At 40.0% G+C, this 27,245-nt stretch overlaps 1 long non-coding RNA gene across 1 annotated transcript; it reads left to right on the top strand.

Moving 5' to 3' along the window:
• The first annotated feature begins 4,815 nt into the window (after positions 1-4,815).
• Positions 4,816-22,036, top strand: LOC118683987 (uncharacterized). The gene is made up of 4 exons (XR_004979752.2): positions 4,816-5,006; positions 8,088-8,978; positions 21,224-21,387; positions 21,974-22,036. It is a non-coding gene; the product is annotated as an uncharacterized LOC118683987 (long non-coding RNA).
• The last annotated feature ends 5,209 nt before the right edge of the window (positions 22,037-27,245 follow it).

Below are 27,245 nucleotides of genomic sequence, written 5' to 3'. Positions count from 1 at the left end.
GGATATCTTCTTGATTTAGGCTCCAAATTTCACTGCTGTAGAGGGTTCCTTGTTTGGTGTTTCTCCCCGCTAATATACTTATAAAACCAGTTCCTTTCCTTTCTCTTCATGCTACACCTATTTCACAACTTCCCACTTATAACTAGATTTTGTGTGGCTTTTTTTGCAGGGTGCTTGTTGGCTTGAGTATAAAAAGAGCTCTAGTGTAATTGGGAATGTTTACTGTGAGCTTTGCGTGGGACCGCTTGGAGCAGAGGGTTTGGGTAAAGAGAGGGCTTGGATAATGAACCCGCAGCGTGGGAGTGTGGAAGGAGCTAGAAAGATCTTGCAATTACACAGCACAAGGAAATCATCCTAACAGAGCTGGAGAGCACTTGGAGCAGGACAGGCTGGTGGGAGCTGCCTGGAGCCTCTGCAATGCGGTCAGCTGCAGCTCTGCCCTCAGAAAATCCCATCCTGGCGCTCACAGGGGGCCTTCTGACATCAGCCCTGATTACTGCTCACCGTGGTTCTCCCAGCCAAGATCAAACATTATTGGGGTCACAGGTAACTCCATCCTCTCTATTTCTTTATTGCTTTGACAAGGCTGGAGAAAGGTTGTAAATAATTTCTTATGTGAAATATGACCTGTTGTCTATGGACTCCTGTATTCCTGGGGAGTATCTCCTGATTAGCAGCATCCTCTCAGTGCAAACATTTCCCAAAGTCCTTAAATGATGTTTGGTTGCTGTCCCTCATTTTCCCAAGCATCTCTGTCACTGAATATTGTTGGGAGACTCATTGCCCCAGCATGCTGCAGCACACCTTAATAAAGAAATCTTTTTTGTGCCAGGTTCCCGTGTCTATCTGCAGCTGTACATCAGAATAGGATCCCTAGGAATCCATAAATACAAAATTATCCATAAATACAAGAAAAATATAAATACACATTTGTTTCTTCTTGATGTGACAAACACTTGGAAATATTAATCATTCTGCAGTTCTTACATGAGTGAAAAATGGACTGGCTGCAAATCATAGCTAGAAATAGAGCTCCAAGTTATGCACTGAGGGCAAGGCCATGTTATATGCTCACAAGGCAAATATATTTGAGAGAAAGTTCATCACCCAACACTCAGCCCCTTTTAGCTGCTGTCCCACAGGAATGATTCAGGCCAATTCTGAGCACCTCTGGCAGCCTCACACCTTCATATCATGCTCCACCCTCTGGTATTTGTTCTTATTTTCATAATTTTTTTGAAAAGCCCCAAATAGCAGTCAGATAAATCCTGGATGCAGCATTGCTTGGAAAACTGCACACAGGCCTGCCTGCAGCCAGGCTCTGCCACTTCCTGCTGGGTGATGGTGACCATGTCATATAAACATATAAACATATGTGGGGTTTATTTGTTTCTGTTGCCTCAAAAGCTATTACATTCTTAGTTAAGTGTTTTGAAGTGCAATGATATAAATGGGTAAAAAGCAATATTCAGATAAATTCACATGGAATGGTTTGAACTGGAAGAGAGCTTCAGAGGTTATCTAGCTCCAACCCTCCTGCAATGAGCAGGGACGTCTTCAACTGGATCAAGTTACTCAGAGCCCAGTCCAGCCTGACCCAGAATGTTTTCAGGGATGGGGCTTCTGCTGCCTCTTTGGGCAATCTGTGCCAGTGTTTTACCATCCTCATTGTAAAAAATGTCTTCCTTATATCTAGTCTGAACCGCCCCTCTTTTAGGTTGGAACCATTATCTCTTGCCCTAGTGTAGCAGGCTCTGTTAAAAAGTTTGTACTCATCTTTCTTATAAGCCTCCTTTGAGTATTGAAAGCTGTGACTTTTGATTAAACTGTAGGCTGTACATTAACAAATCCAAAACTGTCTTTGCATCAAAACTAAAACAAGTGATGTGTAAAGTAGCTATGAGTAACAGCAATATAGAAAGCAGAAGAAATCCATCTGTGGCAGACGTGCAAGCAGTCTGTCCTCATGTAAATCTTTCTCAGGAGATTCTCTGACTCAGTAGAAGGCTAAAGCTCTGTCATCATGCTTTATCTAGTAAAAAAGACAAAAGTGCTGAACCTAGAGCTTTGAGGTCTGTGAATCTAGTCTGTAGACTTAAGGAAACCAAGTCCGGTAATAGTATTTTTGTCTCTCAAATAATAAATCCACCACTCTTTATGATAACAGCCTGAAAGTGATGGCATGGTTCTGGTGTACAAAATGCTAGTCTTTTGTAAATCTATATAGTTTCCCTCCTTAGAGCAGGAATTTTGCTGTGTACCTAGGTAAAACCAATCTTCAGGGTGACACCCAATGATATTGTTTTTCTTGCTCTCAAAACAGTTCTGGATTTGCTTGAAAGATATTTGTACTTTTCCTCAAAAACACAATACATTTCAGAGGTTGTTTTTATAACAGATTTGTATTTACTTACCTTAATCTTCCTGATTAAATGGAAGTCAGTGGTAAATGTCTACCTTTGGTAGATCCTTTGACACCATTTATCTCCTGTGACAATGACACTTTGTCTGAGTTACATACAACCATGTAATTTTTGGATGCCAGCATCAGAGCAGAATACCACCATACTCTACACCAGGAACACTGATGGGCAAGGTACTGAATTTGAATTCCAGTAAGGAATTCAGTTTGAGGCTTCGTATATGTTGGCATTACTCAGATTTGAAGACAAGCTATAAACCCTAAAATAGGCAATAGGGATGAAAATACTGTATATACTAGATAAGAAAATTTATCTTTTAGTAGGCAGCAGCCTTCCACTAGGTTATCAACCTAGTGTCTGACAAAGCAGAATGAGCTATCATACTAATATGAATATGTCAAAAACATTATTGCTTTGAGAGTGTTGCTTCCTTTTTCAAATCCCTTTCAAATTTCTCCCCAGTTTCTCTCCAATTATTGTTAGTGGTAGACCTGGATGAAAATCCATGGGTTTATTGTTGTTCTCTAGGAAATAGTGACTTCCCTGTCATTATTCTCAATTCTAAATGAAAACTTAGAGTCAGCTTGGGTGAAACTTCCCATTCAGTGAAATTTCAGTTAGTTTAAGTTAAAAACAGCAAAACCTTTCAATTGTCATAATGCCATGTATTAGGAAAAAAGTTGCCTACAATGCGCAATATCTAATTTATTGAATAAATTTTAAACAGAAATACAAAAAGCATTTTAACACAGTCAGAACAAGGCAGCTGGACTTTTTCCCTCTGAAAAATGCAATCAAATTGTCCTCTAAACATTTAATACAAATGCATTTACCAATTGAAGAACTGTTTCATCAGCTGTCTCTAGCTTAAAGATTCTGATCCTGCAAATGGGTATACTAAAAATTGACTGCAATTGAACTGGGTTAGAGTTGCAGAGCTTTGGTCAAACTCTTTCTCTGAGTTTAATTCTTGTAGGGTGATTAATCTGCAGTACAGGGCCCTGGCTGATGGAAGCCAGCAACCAGACTGACTTTGATCCCTGTAACAGCACTGCCAGATTAGAGCCACCTACTTCCTCAGCTTTATCTCTTGGTCCAGAGAACAGGGGTGTGCTGACCCACAAGAGCCCTGTTGGTGTCCCACAGCAAAAACCTTGTCATAATTTTCCACTTTTCTAAACTGCAGCAAGAAGATGGTGAAAATCAGATTTCTTTTATTACTTGTGGAAACCAGGAGTGGATGTAAATCATTTACTCAGCAAAGCATTTCCTGTCTTGAAGAGCTCTTGCAGTGATCATTTCTTCCCAAATCTGATATGGTTTAAATCCATTGCTTGCTTGGTTGTATTTTCTTTTCTCCCCAAAATTTTTAACAAGCCAAAGTAATTCTTACAGTGATGTTTTTCCCTTAAAATGTTACAAGCTGTTTTTACACCTAGTCTTACTTTCAGACCTAACACAGATTCCTTTTTTTTTTTACTTTAGAGACTCTAAAGTTTGGGGGGGGGGGAAGAAAGAAAGAAAGAAAGAAAGAAAGAAAGAAAGAAAGAAAGAAAGAAAGAAAGAAAGAAAGAAAGAAAGAAAGAAAGAAAGAAAGAAAGAAAGAAAGAAAGAAAGAAAGAAAGAAAGAAAGAAAGAAAGAAAGAAAGAAAGAAAGAAAGAAAGAAAGAAAGAAAGAAAGAAAGAAAGAAAGAAAGAAAGGAAGAAAGGAAGAAAGGAAGAAAGGAAGAAAGGAAGGAAGGAAGGAAGGAAGGAAGGAAGGAAGGAAGGAAGGAAGGAAGGAAGGAAGGAAGGAAGGAAGGAAGGAAGGAAGGAAGGAAGGAAGGAAGGAAGGAAGGAAGGAAGGAAGGAAGGAAGGAAGGAAGGAAGGAAGGAAGGAAGGAAGGAAGGAAGGAAGGAAGGAAGGAAGGAAGGAAGGAAGGAAGGAAGGAAGGAAGGAAGGAAGGAAGGAAGGAAGGAAGGAAGGAAGGAAGGAAGGAAGGAAGGAAGTGGCGGAAGGAAGTGGCGGAAGGAAGTGGCGGAAGGAAGTGGCGGAAGGAAGGAAGGAAGGAAGGAAGGAAGGAAGGAAGGAAGGAAGGAAGGAAGGAAGGAAGGAAGGAAGGAAGGAAAGAAAGAAAGAAAGAAAGAAAGAAAGAAAGAAAGAAAGAAAGGAAAGAAAGAAAGAAAGAAAGAAAGAAAGAAAGAAAGAAAGAAAGAAAGAAAGAAAGAAAGAAAGAAAGAAAGAAAGAAAGAAAGAAAGAAAGAAAGAAAGAAAGAAAGAAAGAAAGAAAGAAAGAAAGAAAGAAAGAAAGAAAGAAAGAAAGAAAGAAAGAAAGAAAGAAAGAAAGAAAGAAAGAAAGAAAGAAAGAAAGAAAGAAAGAAAGAAAGAAAGAAAGAAAGAAAGAAAGAAAGAAAGAAAGAAAGAAAGAAAGAAAGAAAGAAAGAAAGAAGAAAAAAAGGTGCCTTTCCATTAATTCTCCGACATTTTCTGCTCTCCATCTTCCCTCTCTGAAGTAGGATTGATCCTTCCCTGCCTAGGATGCATAATGAGCTCAGTGCTCCTGGATCTCCACTCAGCAAGGTCCTCCTGAAAAGACATGGCAGGTCAGTGTCCTTGTGCTGTTAATCCATTGAACTAACAACTGAAACATGGGAGGATTTTTAGCCAATTATGAAAGAGCAAGTTCTTAATGATTAAAGTTACTCAAGCGTGACTTTGTATTCTTCGCCTCAACCCTGCTCCCTTTTAAATAGTGTCATCATCAGATAAAGAAAAACCCTGATATTGAAATGTTCTTTTGCTCACATACATTGACAGAAAGTTAGCAAAAAATCTAATGCTAACTGACTCTATGTTATGTTGAAGTTGAATTGTTTTTAGAGCAACTTGGTACCTGATAAATGAACCTCACCTGAGACGAATCCAGGTGAGGATTGCCATGTTATTTTCCCTCATGCTGTTACAAACAAAGAGAAAATGAAATTCCTATCCTCAGAGGTGGATAAGCACAGCAAGGTCAAGGGGTTTACATTGCATTTCTCACCTAAAAAATATTATTGCTGTTCACTGAACTGCTCTAGACATCTTACAGCAATCAGGTCAGCCCTAAGTGGGTGGTTGTTCCTGGTGTGAAGTGACCTGAGTGATGCTCTCCTAACCCCTGTGCATGGTACACTGACCAGAAGGACACACCATCAGGGGACTACTGTTTTACTATCCTCCTTCAGGCATTTCATGGATTTTTCACTTCTCACAAAACTTGAGCAGCTTCACAGCCATTTTAGCTATCATTTAAGCTCATGGTCTTATTTCGTGGTGAATTAAGTTTTAGGTTTTTCCAGCAGAGGAAAGCAGCAATCATATATGATTTCCTCACAGCTATCCCAGGCAAGTAATAGCTGAAATGCACTTGAGAGGAGAGATCTTGGTCAGTGTAAGGAGTTTTAATACACCTTACCTATGTTACAGGTTTAGTCTGTGGGCTCCCTGTGTAGTCAAGGGAAAGTGCATCCTGACACCAATTCAGAGCAGGAGCCTAAATTGGACTAAATTTCAGATGTCCATCCTTTTAATCCTTCCCTCCTAATGGCAGCCCAGTTTCCCAGACTAACTTTGGCTTGAGATTCTTTCTGTCAATATTTACCTCTGAAGTGTAATTCACTGCAGCTTTTTCTCACTACTGTCCATGACTATGGGCAGATGACAGGGCATATGATGTAAAAAAATTTTTTTTGAGAGAGATCTGTACTAATGTAAGTAAAAACATTATGGAAAGCAACCTAAGTCATAAAAATCACTACAAACCAGCACCTCAGCTAAAGATACCTTCCTGTCATTGCTCAAGAGAGTGTGGGCACAAGTAGCACAGATTTTCTTTTTGCTGTTTTCTACCTCTTGGGTCTGCAAGGATTTTCATGAAATCTTCCCACATCCTAAAGGAAATCCTGATGTTTTGTTTATATTGCAGAAATAAAGTTCAACACCAAGCATAAATATTTTATGCTGTATTTTACCTGGGGCACATCGAAGTCCAGCTAAGCCAAGAAAAACAAAGCAGAATTGCAGGGAAGCATCTGCCATTTCCTCCTCTTTCTGATGTGTCCCATAAGCGAATCTGATAAGTAACTTCTGCAAAATGTTGTTTGAAAGATGGCATTTTAATGAATGCTATGGAAAGTGGTAGAAGTAATTCCTAATGCACAGATCTCTTTTGTTCTATTATGCATCGATGAGAGAATTTGCATGATCATTAGGGGATGACTGGAGTCTGGAATCTTTTTAATGAATATTACATTCCCATCTATTAATGGGAGGAATGACAGTAAATTCTTCTTTTAGCAAATTTCTGCCATCTGTGTAACTTTTACCTAGAGCGTTACTAGGAACCAAGTCGAAGAAGGCACCTAAATAGTGCAAGGGAAGGAACTTCAGCAAAGACAGACCTCACCAGGGTTCCATGTTGCTGGTCCCTTCTCTCTATGGAACTTTGCTTTTTTCTTTTCTTTATTGTCTTTCTTTCTCTTTTTTCTTTTTAATTTTGCAAACTGACCTATGCTCCATAAAGTTCATCTGACCTGTCCTCCTGCTCTTTTTGTGTGAACTTTTGAAATATCATCAGACATACAGACTTCTTTTATTATATTTACAGAAGCATATTTGACAGAAAAGTTGGCATCAATAAGTAGATGTAAAAAAAAAAAAAATAGATTCTACAGTTTTCCATTATTTACAGTTTAATTCAAGGAAAATCAGATAGACTTGCCTAAAATTTGCCTAGTTTTCAAGAGTAAGGATTTATATTCAACCAGAGTTTCATGTATATGAAAGAAACTAAGTGAAGACATATTTTAAAGAGATAACAAATCTTGATTAAGAGGGGTCTGAGCAACAGATACTTAATCATGAGCTTATTCAGCTAGCATGTACTAACTAGAGTTGTTTAAAAAATGTTTCCCTCCCTTTTAATTATTTTGAATCCTGAAATCAGTGTAATTGATTCTCAGAATGCTTCTGAAAACAACTCCAAACACAGGAGGTGTGATTTTCTCAAACTCACCATAATCAAATCTGATTAATTTCCATACTCTGTTATACTTGTCTCTCCCTTTCTTGTTGAGAAGCCATATATATCGTGAGACCTTTTTGCAACAGGCCATAATAAGAAATGTAATCTTCATGCCAGCAGGGCAACATGCCAGTAAAAGTTGAACCATGGAACAGCAAATTTGTACAGAAAATAAATAAAAAACATCCACATTTCCACAGAGAAAACTTTTGGTTGCAAAGTCATTTATCTGGAAAACAAATGGAATTGCTCTATTTTCAATTATTTTTGCTGGCAGTTTAATTAATTCTTCAATTTATTTTCAAACTTCAGCCTCCAGCCATTTGATATTGTTGTTAAGGAATGACCTGCTATTTCTTTTAAAATCATGCTGTTATCTGATATCCTTCTCTTATAGACACTTTTAACCATTCTGCAATATTCTTTGGCTTTCAAAGGCTAAGTAAGTTCACCTCCTTTCGTTTTCTCTCTTCAGGTCACAAATCTTCCCTACAGTTTCCCTCAATTCTTTTTAACTTTCAGAATTCCTTATGGACTATTTTCTGTGAAAGTTTTAAAAAACTTGTGTTCCCTTTTCAAGCACACTCCTAACACTCTTTCTTCTAATGTCATTGTGCAGGTTCAAGAAGACAGGAATACATCTGACTACTTACTTAAAATGTCTCACCACCCCCTCACGTACCAGAAGTAACTCTCCTCCCAAGGTCTGATATCAAAACTGCACCAAGCCCGTCTGTTCCTTGGGCCTCTGAAAATATCTGAAGTTTCAAATCCTTGTTATTGAAAGGATGAGATCTAAGCAGGACCATGAAGCAGGTTCACCAGGTCCCCATCAATAGGTACGCTGGGAGGTGGACAGTGTCCTCAGACAACAAAAGAGCTCCACAGTGTGGGGGCATGGAGCTCACGTCACTCATGCCATGGCCGAGAGACCTGCGAAGATTGTCTGAAAATGTGCTGCACACTCCCACACAACATGTTTCTCATCTGTTTGGCTACTTTCCATCTTCTTGAAGTGTGAGAGAAGGCAGTGAGCTTTGTGTGACCTTGCTTTTCCTGTTTCATGGAGCAACCATGACTCCTACTGGAGATTTTCTACTCACCAAACCCAGAGTGCTTTCAGCACACATTGCATAAATGCACATATTGGCTCACCACACATTAGGGAGAAACACGCTTGTGTTTCATTCATACACAGAGAGACATGACTGCTCAGATACTGTTTGCAATGCTCCTACCACAAAACCTTCTGGGAAGAAAAGGTACCTTTCCTTCAGCTGCTCTTTGTGCTGGGGAAACTGGTCACCTTGACCTCCTCATTTGGGTCATGGTTACTGTTGGGAAACAAGTGAAGCAGCAGGTTAAGTAAAGGAAGTAGTTGCTGGTTTTTTCATTCTTTTTTGGTGAAGAAGGCTGAAGACACGATTATGATTTCTGATTCTGGAGTCAAGACAACCTCAACAACCCATGCCAGTAGAGAGTTGGTTGACTGCAACTTCTCAGCTCTCAGGTAAAGATCCTGGGTGAAGTCTGTAACCACAGCCAGGCTGAAACTTGGGTTCTGCTGTCTTTGGGGACTTACCAAGATTTAAAACAGAGGTCAGGAGAAGAAATCAGGGTAAAGATAAGATACTTAAAGCAGTAAAAATGGTTTGACAATTCAACAGATCCAGTGCATTTCCTTGTCCATCTGAGCCATGACCCAGTAGAGGTTCAGTACTGAAATGGACCTCCAAAAAGTTTATTAATCAGAGTAATTGTCTATCTTGCCACTTCTAAGAATCCAAGACATGTCTTTTTTCTGTTTCCATGGTAATATTTTATGGAGACCAGTAAGGTTAGAATCATTTAGGCTGAAGTACCTGAATCATATGTAGTTGTCAAAATCAATGAACTAATTTTCAGAGATGCTAGTTATCTCTCAGTTCCTGTGGCAAAAAAGAAGCTTCTGTTTGTTTGGGATTTGAATAGGCCTTTTCTATTTTTTATGCATTTTGTTTCAGTAAACCTTTATTCACTGAGAATATGTGGGTTGCTGGGTGTTAATTATTATGCTAACAGTATTCTGCTAAAGGTGCTCTGAAAACCTGTTTTCCCACTTACTGATTCATCTAATTGGAAAAAATGCATTAAGACTGTTTAAAATAACAGCAACATTGATACTTTATCTAATTCTCAGTTTAAAAGAAACAGTCAGTATCCTCTCTTTGTGTGAGCAGATGAAACTGTATATAGCCACTCTAATTCTCCAGTTCTGCAACTGGATTTCTTTAGCATCTTAAGCTTACCAACAGTGCTTTCCACATGGAAAGATTTGGTATCCATAAAGGTCCTCCCCATAATGTGGTACTACAGAAGGGGTCTCTACGTCCCGCTGAGGAACATGTGATTCTTACAGACTTCTTTAGTGATTAAGGGTAACTCAGATTCAAAAATCCTCTGCAGTGCAGGCATTTAGCTCAAGACCGAGAATCTAATTTAAGATGTCTAAATGTAGGATCTTGATTCAGGTGCCTAAACATAGGTGCCTAGTGCTTTTCAAGATGCCCTTGTGAATTTGTTGAGATGCTCATTTGGCCTTCAGCTGCAATTCTAGAAGCAGATGGTTCACCTGCAGGTCATGGCTGTATCTGCCAGCTGTGTGGGTGTCCTAGGTAATCTGAAATGGCACATGTGCCATGGCACATGGCACAACTGAATAGAACCCTAACTACTCTTAGATTGAGGAACATAGAGAGAGTCAGTAGAGAGATTCAGCTCTCACCAGGTTGGCAGCTTGATCTGTCTGCGCCTCCCTGAGGGTACTGATTATAGCAGTGATTTGGGCACCAAGTTCACATGCAGACATTTACTTGCAAACACCTAATTTTGGGTGTCTTCATCCCAAACTAAGACCAACCCATGACATGTTTGTTGCAACAAAGGATGAATTCAGAAATGGAAGGCAGAACATGCTGAAAGGAGGAAACTGCTATGTGTATGCCTTTGCAAGGGCTCAACGGGCACTCCAAATATCAGCTGGCACCAGTCCCCCTCGGAGTGTTTCAGTGGATGCCACGTCTAGGACAAAGGTGACTACAAAAAGACAATTTTCTCTTTCTACCTTCCACTGCTTGAGGTTAAACAGTGCCTCTTCTATGGAAGATTTACATCAGTGAGCATCTGTAGGCCAAAGCTGCTCCAAAAACAAGGACAGTTTTTTCATAATTGTCCTGTTCTTTTATTAACACAATTGGTTTAAGCACCAAGCACTGCATTTAAAATAATCTGAACTTGATTGTGCCCTTCTGCTTCAGTCAGGAGTATCTACCACATGCTTGACAGAAAGGGATAATATTCAATGGCAGAATATTTTAAATGCTTCCAAAATTAGCCTTCCTGTTTCTTACACTATTAAAAACAATTCTCTCCTGCTACTCAGTGCAATTTACAGGAGGTGCTTGGAAGAAAACAACCTTGAATTTTCTTATGACACTAACTTCCATCATGATAAATCTCAAGGTGAGAGTAAACAGGAAGATATGAGCATCTTTTACAACCATGTTTCTGAATGACATTATAGTCAAAGGTGTTTTATAGTGTCTGCTGAAAAAAATGCACTGAATTTTATTGGCAGCATTTCTCTGACAGATGCCACTACTGTCCTTGTTTAAACCAGCATTAAAACATTAAATATAACTTGAAGAAAAAACCTAAGAATTTTAAGAGTTTAAAGTTACAAGAGTTTGCCTTTAATGAAATACAAAGGTAAAATAAAAAATTACCCATAAATTAAAAATGAAAGTCAAATTTGATAAATAAAAATTCCGCATTAAATGTATGTTGTGTGAGGTGCTTAATTGCAGAAATTAATACAAATATACATAAAATGGAATAGTTTGCAAAATTGACAAAAGTTCCAATTGTACATGCCAAAACCCCACTTTCTGTCTTAACCATTCAGTGAGTTTAACTGTTTTGATATCTACTTTTAGCACTGTTCTTTAGAAGTAGAGACAACTATTTAGAAACACTTTTACAAGACAGTGCCATACCAATAATATGAAAGATAACTTAAGAGCTCCTTCCTAAGTATTAAAATGCTGCAAACAGAAAATGTATTCTTCCTTTTAAGAGCATAAAATTGTGTTCTATTTGATTTGTCACCTCTTCATTTATTGAGATAATTTTCAGAGGTTATTCTATGGTTTGGAATAAAAATCAAGAAGTTCCCTGGTACATGTGTCCAGCCAAGCATTAATTAGACTGAGTGCCTCAGATTCTTGCTTTACTTTCTGTATTCACTCTTCCTGTGATTGCCTAAGTGAGATTTTCTGTGGTGATGTGCTGGATCCTCCACAAGTCTGATTTTAGCTTTCCAAGACATCACCCTGCAGTCAGGACCTCTCACACAGATTGCACCAACAGCAGGACTTGTGGGCAAGTAGTGAGAAGCTCTGGAAATTTCTGTAGGGCTGCCACTGAGGAGCTCTCTTCTGTGAAAGATAACAGCCTTCCAGAAATCCCAAATCAGGGACCTGAATAAGAATGGCTTTAGATATCACAGACCCACTTATTGCCTTATGTGATCTGATGGGAAATTCTGTGATGTTGGTGGAGTTTTGCAGTTCAACAGGAGCCACTTGTGGCCATGAAAGTGCTTGTCCCACTTATAATGCTGCCAGTAACATTGAATCCCAACACTGAACACAATAGGCACAGAGTAGGGTATATTATTTGTGTAACATTTTTGTAGCACGTTCTGTAGTGACATGCTTACTCATTATGAACAAAAATACACTTAGGGAATGGACCTATAATTCTAAGTGTTTTGACCTCCACCATGTTGGTAGGTATTCAGTAAATCTGTACTGAAGTAGAATCAAGAAAGTTATGCCAGACCTTAGCTCTCACCAAGAAATATTTCTCCTGCTACTGCATTAAAGAGCTTTATATAAATACCTCTAAGGCAGTAAGAGATAGAAAGCAACTGCTTACATCAATAAGTCATTAGCAGCAATTAGGACAGAACAAAATTGTCATCTGGCTATTCCAGATAATGATAGAAGAGATGTATAATTGTAAAAAAACATGAAAATGTAAAAGAGGTATTGGAAATCCATACTCAGTGAACTAACACAGGCAGCCTGAGCACAAGCTGCAAAAGTCACTGGAATTTGACAAGCCTTTTTGAGCAGCACAGTTCTGAAAGCAGAGAAAAGGCATATGAAGTGTGAAATAGCCTGTAAGTTAAAAGCTGATAGACTGCCTGGTCTTTTCCCAAGTTCCCTTATGAGGTCTAAATAATCAGCAGCAAAGTGAGTGTAAACACAGCCTGTTTCCTCTTGCACTGGAATTACTGTGCTGATGTCAAGTGAGTAGCATTTTGTTAATAAGAATAAAATTTAGTTTGCAGTGGGAAAATAAGGCACAAATGAAACACCCCTTGACTAAATACAACTAATCAAATGACAGAGTGGTGTTGATACAGCTCACAAGTGCAAGCAGGTAGGAGCTTCAGGAGATGGGACAGGTACCCAGCATACTTCAGTTCAAATTAATAATGCAGTTCAATACACTGCATTTGGGTACCTTCTTACTACAAATAATTTACAATAATTCAGGCTGATTTAGACACCCAACCATGTGTGTGTATCTTGTGCATGTGTCCTTCATGCATGAAGTAGCCCAAATCCTCCTTAAATCTGGAAATTTGGTTGCTATTCATGGAGTATTTATTACCCCTTTACTAGCTGTGGAAAATAACATGACTTTTTCCTGCTATGTAAGTAACAACACTGGTATTTTTGCACTTAAAAAAAATCTAGTGGCTTTTCGTGTGCAGAAAATTAGCTGTATTTTTCCAGCTAGCATCCCAAATACTCTGAAAATCCACAGAAGTGACTGCTAATGAATATGGCTTTAAGAGGCCTAATATTTCAGTCTCTGTCTCTATAGTACCCAGTCCTGCTGCTGTGACTACCCCTGATGGGTTGAAGGACAGATGCCTGTGTGGCTGGAGGCACCTTCAGGGGCTTTCCTGCAGGTCATTAACCCCTTTCCTGTCCACCCTTATTGGAACTACCAGCATCTATCTGTCACATGTTGCAACGATTTTTTTTTTTAATTTAATTGATTCATTCAAGAGATTTTTTTATTTATAGCATCATGTGAGGCATAAAGCACTGTCAATCCAGTGTGAGGACCAAACAGTGGTGTAACAAAAGAGGAGTGCTTCGACTCAAGCAGCCTGTGCTCCTGTGCTCTGATTTGAAGGCCACTGAAATAGCTGGAATGAGTATAGTCATTTCCAGTGGGCATTGGAGTTCTCTTCTGGTTGTATCTGTGAAGTCCTGAGTATGAAGCAGAGTGGCATTTTTGGGGTTCTTTGTGTTTATGATTATAAATATAATCCTTCCTTCAGATGGTGTGATGCTGAAAGCTGTAGAAATCCCCTAGTCTCATATAAAGAGTAGGTCTGTTTGGCAAAAAGGAGATTCTTTTTCCCTTAAAATACTGCAAAAATGTGTTATTTCCATTTATTTAAAAGCAGCTTTCCAGCAGCCAGTGGATATTTATACGGCTGGAGTATCCACTGAAGTATGGCAATTTCCTGATTCCAAATTGGTTTTTCTCTTACAATGCTATCAGGTTTCTTTTATCTCAAAATGTTTTCCTGAGAAGACCAGTGACATTTTTTGGCTTTTACAGCTACATAAACTCAAATCCTCAGAATTTCATCCCCATGAGCTATCCTGGTGTATTTCAGTTCCAAAAGTCTTAGCCATGCACCCTTGTGTTCACTGCACTTCCCAGTGGATGGCTATGAAATGAACTCCTTTAGGAATTAGATCTTCTGAAGAGCTGTCACTGATGTTTCTGAAGACATGATGTGACCAGCAGGGTGAGGGAGGGGATTCTCGTCTCTGCTTTGCTCTCTGAGACCCCACCTGCAGTGCTGCATCCAGCTCTGGGGCCCTGAGGAAGAAGGACATGGAGCTGTTGGAGTGAGTACAGATGAGGACCATGAAGATGATCAGAGGGATGGAGCACCTCTTCTGTGGAGACAGGCTGTGAGAGTTGGGATTGCTCAGCCTGAAGAAGAGAATGCTCCAGGAAGACCTTATAGCACCTCCCAGCACCTAAAGGGGGCCAACAGTAGACACGTACTGTCAGGACAAGGGGAAATGGCCTCAAACAGAAAGAAGCAGGTTTAGATTAGGTATCAGGAAGAAATTCTGTACTGTGAGGTTGTGAGGCACTGACACAGGCTGTCCAGAGATGTTGTGCTCCCTCCCTGGCAGTGTTCAAGGCAAGGCTGGATGTGGCTCTGAGCTACCTGGTCTGGTGGAAGATGCCCATGGCAGTGCCCATGGCAAGAGGGCTGGAACTAAATTATACTTAAGGTTTCTTCCAACCCAAATGAGTCTATGATTTATGATTATATGATATCTGACCTCAAACTATTAATACATTCACACTTCTACATCCAAGAGGGGACTTGGATTCTGGTTTGTAAATGAAAAAGTAATTCCAGGAAAGTTATTCCACTATTTAGTTTGCTGTCTAACTAGGAAAAAAAATTAAGAAATTAGCTATCTTATTTTATGTACAAAGCCAAACACTTGACCTTTGATTCTCCGAATTTTTCTCAGTGCAGATCTCCTTCCTTCTTTCAAAGCTTCTACTCTGTGTCTAGGCAAGAACTGGAGAATATGTTTCAGACCCAAAAACCTATAATTACCTCCTCAAAGCAGACAATCCTTTATTTTCTAACAAAATGGCAAATTTCTTCTCTCCCCACCTTGAAATATCGTTCCTCTTATCTTTTTCCCATCCAAACCTCCAAACTACAGTGTGGCCCTTTATTTTGAAGCTACCAGTCATGATGTGAAACCATTTCATTTGCAGGTAATTCAATTCATTTAACTTAATTGCACAGATAATGCTAAGAAAAGTATCAAAGCTCTCACATGGCTGGTTGCAAAGTAGGAGTTGGAATGTTTTGAACTGAATTTTGTACCATCATTGTCCTACCTACACTACATATGTAGGAAAAGTCATGGGGAAAGAACCTTCAAGGACGTATTAAAGTCTGCCTTCTGAGAAATGTGTACAAGGATTAAATACAAGTAGGGCTTTGTGCTTGTTAATGACAGACATCATTTTTGGGTCAGGAGGTTTGGTTTGCATAAGGGAGATGAAAGGTCTCATCTACCAACCCTGAAGCAGTAATTTAAACTAAACAATTCCATTACTTCCTGATGCAGTCAAGCCATTATTAATTTGCTATCTTATCAGGTTTATGTGCTTCTACATATGTCCATGAGTGAAGACTTTAACAAAGACCTTCAGTTTTACCATGGCAAGTAGTGAAAGCATAGAGAATGTGTTCTTTTGCCGTGGGAATTAATGAGGTGATAATTGGTGCAGAAGATGCTCAGCATACCCAGGGCTCCACTCAAGCTTAGCTGTGCCCTTTGCCCTGTGAGTATATGTGGGGTAAAAGCCATGGAGCTTCAGTCAAACACAACACCTAAATTTGAAATTCAAGTTTTCCTACTGTAAGCTGTAAGTGTGTTGTAGCTGGGGATTGAGGATTGGCCTGAGTGTGCAGGACTTCACCCTTAATTCCTGGTCCCAGAGCTGCTGCATGCATGAAACAAGGGAATGTTCCAAGGCAAGACACTGCCTTGTAAGGAAGGCATTGCCTGAGCTCCAGCCCCTGCACAGCAGAGCTGTTGGGCACCTGCTGCAGGAGCCATCCAGAAGTGTCAGACTGGCCTGGAGATTCCCTGGGCAGCTTCTACTGTGCCTGGATGGACTGACAGGCAATATTTGTTAGATGTGTTGATTATCCTGGCCAGGAATCTGGCCATCCAAATGACTCACCCAGGCAGTTTCTGATACAGAAGTGACCAGACTGTGCACAGGTAAGATACTTGTAAACAGTGGAAGCTGTGCAGATGCAGAAATGGGCATACAGCTCAGCATTTGGTACAAAGTTGAGATACATATTTTGTGCATAATTTAATATTATCAGTAGAAACAGACCATACATGTGCTGGAGTGGCCATGCAGGACCAATGCCCAGATGGATCATAAAATGTGAGCAGAAGTTTGGGGAGCCTCACCAGGTCCAGCTGAAGATGCTGTTGAAAGGACTCTCACAGCAGAGACTCCCATCACCATCTGGACAGTAACCAACCATGCTGTTTGAGGGATTGGAGCATTACCCCATGGAAACAACCCCTCAGATCTATTTAGTTTCAACAAGTGCTCTGTGAGTGTCCCTGCAACAGTGATGCAATGCTCCTGGGGCACTGGCAGAACTTGCATAGAGCAGCCCCCGACACGCTCAGCACAAAGAAAAACATAATTTCACCTCTATTTGAGTATCCTTTTCATAGAAAGCAAAGATAGCTTCCATCTTACTCCTGATACTCCTGTTTTGGACTTCAGCTCTTGTGCTAGTGCATATTTATTTACTTTACTGGAAGTGGGATCTGTAAGAAATATTTTCTGCCAGCTTATAGGTATCATGTGGTGATTAAACAGTCTTCCAACAGGGGGAATTGAATCAAATCTTATCATGGATAATTAAACATGTATCCTTCATATCTCAGGAGTCCATCTTTGTAACTTTGGGTAAGATCTCTTGCAATCTCCTCTGCCATCTTGCTTGGGACTCCTCTAACTTACTAATGAGATTCTACTTAAGAGCTAGGAGGTCATGTCTCCCCTTGTAGGGGGCATTTTGAAGGAGAAATTAATACCTGTTTTAAACTCTTCTCAAAACTTTTGGTGATGGAACATTTGTGCCCTTGGTTACCTGTTCCATTGAATAACTATTCCTCTAACTAGACAGTTTCTTGCTCAGCTTTCTCTTTTGCTGCAAATTGTCCTAATCTGCTGCTTGTCCATCTTCTCTGCACACCCTCTGCAATATCACCTTTCTTCTGCCTCTCTACCAGTCTGCTAATCTAAGTCAAACCTATTCTATTTCAGTCATGCTCTACAGAAAATATTTTCAAAGTGTTGCTTTTCTTATCATCAAGCCAAAGGTCTTTATCTCTGGATGCGTGACATCTAAACCAGGACATGGCACTCCTTGTCAAGGTTCAGAAGTGCTGATGAGAGGAGAGCTACTGTCCATTTTCCAGGTTTTAAAGTGCCTTTCTGGCAACAGCATGACATAATTTATGTTTACATTACAACTCCCTGTAGCTATCTTTTCTGCTGTGCTGCTGCCCAGTTATTTTTCCTTTTTCGTTTTTTTTTTCCTTTCCAGGTGTAGTAGTTTTTGCTCTTGTCTATGCCACTCTCCATCTTCCTGACTTCAGATCACTTCTCCAAAGTATTGTTTTAAATTCTAACACTCTCAAGTGCTTTTAGTTCCTGTCTGTTCATTATTTTCACATTTGAGGACATCTGTGCTTTTTTGTTATCCAGGTTGCTAATGGGGGTATGGCACAGTACACACAACTGTGTAGGATACAGCCTGTGTGAGTTGTTGAAAATTGAGTGCAATCTTACAGCAATTACTACATTCACCTTTATAGTGTTTGATTACACTAAATGCATACTCATTTCATAAACTTCATTGAAAAAACAGAGCTATACAGGCTAGACAGTTAAAACCAAAGTGTGATTGTGAGAACTGGATGGCCAAAGTACCTATTTGGTCAGATTTTCAGCAACAAAACATTAATCAAGCTTTTTCTAGAAATCTCACCAAATCCGTGGCAAAATCTTAAGTTTCACCAGTGCAAAATCTGTTGGAAAATGGGGCTGATCTCTTCATACTTTACTAACACTTTATGCCTGAAAAGCTATTACTTGCTATCACTGCTACAGTTACATTTTGAACTCTCCAGAATGTATTTTACTTTTCATGTATTTTCATAAGATCTACTGCAACTGAGCATTTCTCTTGACATCAGTGTAACAGAAAGAACTGTTATCCACATACTTCTGTGAATAATTCAGGAAAACTTGGCTCAGTAAAATCTGGGACTCTGGCTACTGTTAAAGTTATTGCTGGCTCAGGCTACTAAATTTTTTGACTCCTTGATAAGTCATTTGAAACATAAGCTTTCCAGACTGTTTCAGTTTATTACTCTTTTTAAGTGAGCAGATCTAAATTAGAATCTCCTCAGATCAATAGCTCATTTTTATCACAAGACATTTGAACTGTACCATATAGATCAGATAAATAATCTTTCACTGCACTTGAAAGTTTTAAACTGCAGATCTGTGGTGTAGAACTGCTGTAGATTGGGTGCTAGGAAAATGATGTATTACAATTGTTTTTCCCTACCTACGGCTCTTCCTGAATAAGTGCCATGTTCCAGCACAGTGATTATTTTAATTGCAGATGTTTCCTCAAACTGCATGATGTATTTCTCTCTCTCAAAGCAGGCTGTTTACTTTTACATTACAACCAGTGTTCCCTCAGTGGGTGCTGCTCAGACTATTTATACACCATGAAAAACACTAAGTAACGTATTTGACTCCATGCGATCCCGACTGAAGGGAATGAGGAGATTCAAAGTGGAAATTAAAATCACAGCCATGTCTTGGGCAGTGTACAGCTCACAGGATCATGAAAAGTTCATGCTGGAAGGGACCTAAGGAGCTCCCTACCCTGTCCTCCTGCTCATATCCAGACTGAATTTCTCTTTCTTTTTTTTTCATTTTATGGTTGTTATCTCTCATCCTCCCACCAGGCACCCAGCTGTGCAAAGCTTCATCTCTTTGATGAACTTGAGGGCATCAGAAGCTACTTTTAGGTATGTCCCAAGTTGTCTCTTCCTCAGGATGAGCAAGTGCTGCTCCCTCAGCCTGTCCTCACATCCTCACAGGGCAAGTGCTCTCCCCTGAGCATCTTGGTGGCCCTCAGCTGAACTCCCTCCTGTTCCTTTGGATGCCTTCCAAAGGTGATTGCTCTTTCATTTTGATACTGCTGCCCTTCATGTACTAAGGCATTATATGTTGTTTGCTGATCAAGAACAGCCAAAGTCATTACAGGGATTTCAGAGGCAGATAACATGACATTGCATAGGACCACTTGAACTTTTTTCTGAAACACTTTTTTTTCTAAAGCAAAACACCTTTTTCATAGCAATTCCTAATTTGTTTTCTTTTACTTCTTTCAACAGAAAAAGTTCTTGAGTGCTTAGGAGATTTTTTTTCCTTTATTTTGCCTAATTCATGATGTATAAAAATAAATAAAGGATTCTTAATATCAGTTTAAAGTGTAATTCTTTTGAAACAAATCAACTTCTTTGCAGACCCTGTAGATAAGGTGAGGAGCCCTGTGAGTTTCAGGGAGAAGGAAGCCTCATACACACGAGCAGGAACATCTCTCAGCACTCAGCAGGTTACTGGTGTGGATCTGCAGCTACCAAATCTCCACAATTAACCCCCTCTCAAGGCCTTGACCTGAGTCTTTCCATGTGGCAAATGTGAATGGCAAAGTCTCAGAAAAATAACAGATACAGACCAATATACCTCCATGTTCTTGGGCACAGGTGTTAAAAATTAAGTCCTGAGGACTTTTTCCAGGACAGTATCTATTACCCTGGTCAAAACATGGTTCCAGGAAAGCATTTAGACTCCTGTTAGAAAATAAAGGTAACTTCCTTATTGCAATGTGCTGTCATTGCTTCTGTTGGACTTGCAGCATCACCATAGTGACCACAGGTAGGCATCCCCATCTGTGAGTTCTGTGCTAAATCAATTGCACATTGTGTACACATGCACTTTAATTCATTAAGCCAGGGTTTTATTGTGGTCTGTCCTTCACCAGCATTATTCAGGATTTTCATTATTGCTATGAACAGAGGCACGAGGATGTGTTTATTAATTTTTCAGATGATCCCAGTCTGGAAAGTGTTCCCTGAAGGACTGAAAAACAGGATTGGATTACAGAATACTTTTGACAGATTGAATAAACAAACCAAAAAAATAGAAGATGCAAATAGATTGAGTGAAAAATATTTATACACAGGTAGTGGCAATTGTCTCCTCAAATATTCAATAGCCAAAATAGAATAAGCACCAGTATAAAAGGAGAAGAGCTGTTTGGGTGGAAAGGGCACTTAGTAAAGATGTAACAAGGTATGTAACATTATACTGTTTCCAGTGTCCATTGTCTTGAGTTTTATAAGCAGGATTTTGTCTACGTGACACGTGGTGGAAATCTTTCTTCTTTCAGGACTGGCATGGCCCCAGCTGGAACTTGTGCCCAGCTACTGATGCTCAGAAGCAATCCAGCCTCTGGTGAGTGTCCAGGGCAGAACAGTCCAAAACAACAGCCCAAAGGAACTGGAACTGCTTGCTAAAAGAAAAAGAGAGGCATGACTGCAGCTTCTAACATAGAAAAGGTAGCTGTAGGAAGGGAAGGAATTAATTCGCCATTATGAAATAATGGTTTAAATTACAGTGAGGTTTAAGTTAGGCATTTGGAAACGCTTTCTAAAAGCAAAAGTAATTAAGCACAGAAATAGACTGCATGAGGAATATCCATCACTGCAGGCTTAAAGAGAAGGCTGTGTAAGCTGGAAAGGAATGGGCAGCCCAGCCATGGGGCTGAAATGGGGGAAGGGTTCTTCTGATTTGGGTGCTAGCAAGAGGAGAATATTTACATTTTCCAAATGCAAATCTCATGGCTGTAACACACGGCTGTCTGTACAGCACTAGCACAAGATGACCTGGAGCAATGACTTAATTTATTGATGTGTGCAAACCCTAACAGAAGGCCTGTTTTTACAGATGGCACCCCAGAATGTTAAAACACACAAACCGGGCATCAAAGGAAATCCTCTGATTCAGCCCCTGGTATGAAGTCAGCCCAGATGCTCTGCAGGAATTGAGGTCCAGCTGATGCTGTAGTGCTCTAGTATTGATATGCCAGAAAAAGCCAAAAAGCCTAGCAGGTGAGTGCCACCAACCTTTGTAATAATCAGCATGCTCTTACTTAAATGCCTTCCTAACAGATTTTGCTTAGATCAAATTTTTATTTGTGTTTGAAAACCCCAGACAGTGGGGGACAGTAGAGGAAGGCTGGCAAAGAAGTTTGTTCTAGTAGGGACACAAACTTGTATTTTACTGAATCAGCTCATACATTGGTATCTTACAGAAACCTACAAAACCCAAATACTTTTAAAGAGAAAACTAGATCCAAATTTATCAACAGAGTTTTAATATTACAAAAAAGCAGGAGCCAGAGTCTTTAAATGTCCTATTAAATGAAAACCTATCCATATTCACCAGCTTGATGCTACCCCTGGTATCATCAGGTAGCTCAGGGACTTGATTACAGTCATCATGACAATGCTATAATAAAAGATTATGAATAGCTTGTTACTGACTTGGGAGCAATCTGGAAATCTCATATCATAAAACCAGCATTCAGTCTCTTTAAATTTATTATATTAAAAAAGTTATAAAAACTCTCTGCATAATTTTTACTGCGCCCCATACACAAGAGAGCCATTATTTAACTCTTCATTTAATTTCCAGATGCTTCATATGCACCACATAAAAGGTATCCAGAGAATCCAGGCAGGAAACAGACTTATGGTAGGCAGCTCAAAGGTATGCATGTGTGGAAAATGCCATTTAAGTTATAGCTTATCTAGTGTGCTTTGCTTCTCTAAACTAGAAGTGTTTCAACTCTTTCCACAGGGTTAGTTTCAGGCTGTAAGGCTGATGTCCCTTCAAGTTGTCTGGGAGTCCAGGTGAGCACTGCCTGGGGATCACAGATGTGCTGCCCTCTGAGATGCCAGATGCAGAATCCCTGTGTGTTGTCTGCCTTGACGTACAGCCAGTGTGTCCCATTTGGATCCCTTTCTTCTGGGTACATTGCTGCTTGCCACAATGCAGGGCAAGAGTGGCAGTCTTTGAAATCCCAGCCCTGAACTTATACTGGACTTTTCAGGTTTTCTTTAGCAGAAAAGAGAGAGAAAATATGTGGCTGCAAAGAAAATCTTACCCAGTAGCAATTTCCAGGAGACAAAGCAAAGAGGGCTACCTGCTCCCAGCAGGAATTTTCAGGTATGCCATCCCTGTGCCATGGCTCAGGTGTGCCTGGGGAGCCCTTACACTGTAGCTCAGCTGTCCTGGCCCTGGGCCCTGCGTGCATTGTACATACTCAGAAGCTGGAAAGGGGGTAGGCAAAAAACATCTCATTTCTTTAAAGTTTCAGTGTTCTTGGACATTTGAATTGTGAGCCCTGGCTTCCTTCTTCCCAGAAATACACATTATTGCAAAGAAAATTTCAGAAGTCATGGAAGAAAGAAGAAGTGTTTGAGCAATGGCCAGTATGGCCCAGGCAAGAGGGATGTGAGCACTGTTTCAACACCCACTGCAATTCAACAGGCTTGAAGAATCCTGATTGCTGGGAAGCACAACACAAATTGTCCCTCCAACTGCTTTTGCCAGGTCGCTCTGTCCTTTTCCTAATTCAAACTGCAATTATAGAGATGATAAAATGGAAAATAAATATATATGCAGCAGCTGAGAAAAACCAATTAGTTTTGCACCGGTGAGAAATAATGCAGTACTCCTTGTGTTTTTAACAAACTGGCTCTCAATGTATTGTTATGTATCTTCATGACCCAAATATACTTAGGAAGAACATGACAATGAAATGTATGTTGGAAGTGTAATAAAGGAACTAATGCAGTAAAGTTACTATATTTTATTAGTAGAAGAAAACAATTAAAATGATATCCAGGTAGTAACTTAGGAGCCAAATGTCACAGCTGTCTCTTTTGCTGCCGAAATATGTGTACTCTCTTCCTAACAGTCTCTTTCCCCAAGGAAAAATAAATGTATCGAAGAAATACTTGTTAGCAATGCAATTACAGGCTTAATTCCCCAACCATCTTCAGACATCATAAAAACAAAACCATGCAGAAGCCCTTTGCAATTGCAATGGAAAAAAAGACAGAAAACCACTAGGTGTTCAGAGAAAGATAATATATTTTTATAACAAAAGCTGACACAGTCTTTGACAGTAACATTTGAGATGACATTGGCATTAGTTTTTCTACTGCACTGTCTTTTTATTTTCAGCTACAGCCTAGAATGAAAAACTTCTTCTAAGGTTAGGCTGTGCTACTCCTGGACAGACCTTTTGGGATACTCAGACAGCAAAGTACCTTGCCATACTCCCAGAAAAGCAAAGTAGCTTTGTATCAAAACAACATTTCTTGGCACTATTTACTTCTGAAGGCCTGGTCCCTCGAAGGAACTTAATGACAGCTGGGTTATTTGTACAATGGGGGTTCATCTGTGAGACCTGAGACACTGGGAAGATAATTCAGAGCACTTCTGAAATGTTTGCCCTAAGAAAGTGAGATCAAGATAAAAGTTTGAAAAAATAAGATAAAAAGGACAAAAAATGCGAAAGGTTGCTTTCCCTCCTTCCCCCATCCCACCACACAGATTAGATCCATATTCATATCACAGCTTGGAGATAAAAACCTTCAAGAGGCCTTGCCTGGGCCAGAGGAAATCTGTAGCTGTGCAAGGGTCATGTTTGTGGTGTCCTTCAGGATTCCCATGCTGGTTCTAGATTCATCCCTATCTCCTCATCTATTTCCCAGTGTTCCCTATCCAGCCTAGGCACCCTGGGCTCCCTTACCATCCATAGCAAGGCCTTGAGTTCCTCCAGAGACTCCTGTCTTGGGAGGGGCTGTCTCATACCACTGGCTTCACCAGGAGAAACTCTGGATGCTCTGGAAACTCTACTCACGTGAGGAGTAGATGTCCTGACCTGAAGCTCCAGGCTCTGCAGAAGGATTTCTACTTGATTTGGTAGCAGCATATACTTTTCCTGTTGGAAGGAAAGGTGTACACCCCAGAGTAGTACCACGTTCCTGCTAGATGCTCACTCCCAATGCAAGTTTGAGTTTCTTTGGCAAGGGCCTCAAAAGTCTATTTCTCCTCAATGACTTTGTGCAATCTAAAATATCCACCTAAAACACTGCAGATGACTTTTACCCCTCAGTCAGTTACTATCGAAAGTCTCCATTCTTTTGAAAAATTGGCAGCAAACCCAAGATAAAAATATTGATGTTTAAAAATTTAGTATTTTAAAATATTGAACATTAACATCCTTTTAATGATTTTTAAATTGGATTGAAATTGGGGTAGATATTTTCCTTTTGATACTCACTTATAATGGGTTACTGCATTGATGGGTTCACAAGAAGAGGAAAGTGAGGAAAATTCCTTAAGAGGAAAATTCCTTAAATCTCTCTTGCTTCCAGCCTTGGATCCCAAAATGACAGATGGCTGGAAGGCACTGGAGCTTCACTGGGTGAAAAAAGCATATTCTCACTACAAATGTTAAAACTGTAATAACCAAGCCCCAGAATCAAAAATGCCTGGATCCCCAGGTTGCCGGTGATGCAGTACAGAGCTACTAAAGCTGATGCCAGAGAAAGGTAGAGAAACTCTTTGCAGTTGATCCTCAAGATGTCTCATGGCTCATAAAAATGATCTACTGCAGTGGCATTTTCAATTAATAGATGCACTGATTTTTCTCTGTACATTTAAGCTGTCAGTATCTGCTCCCATAATGACAAGATGAGAGGGATTGGATTTTCTTCATATTTAAAGTGTAGCTGATTAAAGTTGAAATGGGATCAAGGATAGGCTTTTTTACTAATGGAGATTTTGGATAATAATGACAAAGAGCTTTCAATTGCAAAAGCCAGTGTGATGCCTCACATGTCTGTATTGGATGAAAATCTTGAGAAATGTCCTTGACTAGGGTCATTAAAACTGGTATGATTGGATTTGTGGCATTTTTAATGTAGGCTCAGAAACAAACTTCATTATTATTGAAAGCCTGAGATGAATTTATTGAGATGGTCTGAATAATTTTTCTGAAACAGAAATTCCACAGACAGTTGCTGTCTCTCTCTTAATGAGTTTCAGAGTCTGATAAAGAGGAAACCCAAGTCTTTGTGGATAGCTCAGAAGAGATTTCTTTCTATCCTGCCTCACATCCTGTCTCCTGAGAAGCACAGCCATCAGTACTGACAATAATAAACACAAAACAGAAGTCTAGATTAAATGCTGTGAATGATCTATGGCTTTGTTTTGCTAGTATGCACCTGAGGCTCAAGATCCTCTTGCAAAATGATGGAAACTCATCTATCTCACTAACAAAAGTTACATGCCTACAGTGATTTGAAACAGAAACTGGCTTTACCGGTAATCTTCTGAGGTGGATTTTAAATTTTCCTTAATTGAAGGTGCTTAGACCTGATACTTTGGCTTAGCACCCTAGAAAAGCTGAGATCCACTGTAAATCAGGTTCCAGGTCAGGTTCATTTTTCTGATATCCTGAGTCTGGAACAGGATGTTGCCATTTGGTAATTTCTGAAGGAAAGATAAGTTGAGATGCTTACAGAGACACTGCAACAATGGTGACATTTATGGGATGGGGAGCCAGGAGAATCTCTCACTGGGTGTGAATTATAAGCCTGTGTCAGGTTCTAGGGTGCACAGCTGGAAAAGCCACCTTCATTTTCCTCCCTTACACCCTCTTGGCAGCAGAATAAAGTTGCTCTTAGTGGGGTGACAAGAAATGTGGTACTTCTCTTTTGTAAGATTTCTGCAAATGCCATGGGTCCATATTATACATCCTTGGTCCTAAGTCTCTTCTCAAATCAGCCTTGCTGGACAAAAACATTTTCAGGTCCAGTAAGTGGCATCAACTTTAAAAAACATTAAAGAGCAACATTTTACAGTTCTGATGAAGATAGGAAGTTCCAGGAATGAGTCATAAAATCAATCTCTTCCACCTAATAAGAGTGCATAAGTGGGTATAAGAACCTGGGAAAAGGCTCTCAAGAAAAGAGCATTAGAGCAGCAAAGATGACAGCACATTGTGGGAAAAAAAAGGCATTTCTGCTGTGGCTGTTCAGAAAAATGCCTGATATACAGTCAGCTCCTTGGCTCACAGGTTCCAAGGAAATGTTTGCACAGCTTACATGTGGGAGGCAACATGTGGATCTCCGATGGCATAAGCCCAATTATTTACTTTTGTATGTACAAATGTGCCACCTGTCCCCATGAATTTCAGACAGAGTATGTGCTCTGACAGCTGAGGGAAGGAAGAGGCAATCCTAGTTCATCATATTCATATTAGAGTACCAGTGGTAAAAAAAGATTTTTTTTTGCAAAATTTAAGTGCAGCCTCCCACTGCCTTGTTCTCGTCTCTCCCACGAAAGCAGTGCACAGGTAGGAGGGCTCTCACTGACAGTCTGCTTCTGCCAGAATAATAATATGGTAAAACACAACCAGCACCTGTGAGAGATTTCCCATTAGTGCTGAAGCAAATGTCTGAGGTCAGGCTGTGAGAGAGGTGAGGCTGGAGGGCTTCTCCTCCTCTCCAGGGACTGCAGCTGTTGATAGAACTAACAAACTGAATAAAGCAGAAATAACAACCTGCAGTCCTTCCTGCTGAAATGAAGATTTCAATAACCTGTGCTGCAAATGGCAATAATAAGCAGCCTCTTCTGTTTTGAACCATTAGGAGAGAAGATGCTAGGGGAAAAAATCAGTCCTTAGAGTGACTGCTCAGATTAAAAGGCTTGGACAAAGCTGGAGTTAGGGAGGTTGACTTTCCTCCCAAGCCAAGCACGCAGAAAGGCAAACAGGGGTTTGGCTGTTTCCAGGCAAATCAGGCAGTTTTAATGACCCTGGTTCCCTCTTTCAGTGCATCCACGGGAGCTGCTTTGCGCACGTCCGTGTGTGCTGGACCCTGGGCCT

Source organism: Molothrus ater, chromosome 1 (assembly GCF_012460135.2).
Source record: "Molothrus ater isolate BHLD 08-10-18 breed brown headed cowbird chromosome 1, BPBGC_Mater_1.1, whole genome shotgun sequence".
Lineage (NCBI taxonomy): Eukaryota > Metazoa > Chordata > Aves > Passeriformes > Icteridae > Molothrus > Molothrus ater.
This window is presented reverse-complemented; position numbering and strand designations above follow the sequence as displayed.